Raw genomic sequence first — 980 nt, 5'->3', positions numbered from 1 at the left:
AATTTCTCTAAATTCACAAGTAGCTATACCAACATTAAATCCCCTATTTCTAAAAAAGTTATGTATTCTACTTTTTAACTCTTTAGTTAAGATAGTAAGATTTTCTTCCGTCAAATCATTAACTGAATTTTGAGTTAACTTCTTTAACCTAGAACAAAGAGAATTTATACTAACTTTTATTATATCATTTTCACAAGTAAGATTAGAAAACAAATCAGGTTTTACCTTAATTAATACATTAAACATATGAGTAATTTCGTCTTCAGCGTTTTCGCCCTCTTCATATCAGAACGTTCCTTTAAAAAGGGTAAGACCAATATCTCTTAAGCTACACTTTATAGAGTTATCTCTACGTGTTTTAGAAAGGTACGCTGTTTGTTTACTTCTTAATCTATTAATTAAATCATTAATTTGATCAGATGTAAACGATTTTAAAACTTCTTGCCCTTTTTGTGTTGAATCTCCTAAACTAACATAATTATTTGAACGATCACCATCGTCTAAATTAGAATTATCTAAATTATCACCATCATCTGAAGAATCATCCTCTGAATAATCACTCTCCGGGTAATCTAGATTACCCTCTAAGTAAAGTTTAGAAAATGGGTAAATATTTTTAGGCTCTACCCCATGTGATTTTATGATATCTAAATTCTTTTGATAAAAAGCTTGATATAACTTAATATACCCTCCATTAATATTTTCTGAGATAGATATATCACTAAATCCTACACCATCTACAATTGTCCTAACAGTCGATTTATTCTCGACCAATTTACTATAGTGCTCCACTAGAACTGATCTACCAATAGTACAAATTTCATCTAAGTATGCATCACGTTGGCTATCAAGTTTATCAGGGTCAAAATCTAAAAAGAGATAGTTTTTATTTTGCAATTTAATCATTCTAATATCAAGACAAGGGTAGTTTGTAGATATATCTCTGCTACCACCTATATCTAGGTTTTCAAAATCTAATG

Source organism: Bipolaris zeicola (genome assembly GCF_000523435.1).
Source record: "Bipolaris zeicola 26-R-13 unplaced genomic scaffold scaffold_606, whole genome shotgun sequence".
Lineage (NCBI taxonomy): Eukaryota > Fungi > Ascomycota > Dothideomycetes > Pleosporales > Pleosporaceae > Bipolaris > Bipolaris zeicola.
Note: the sequence above shows the minus strand (reverse complement) of the source record.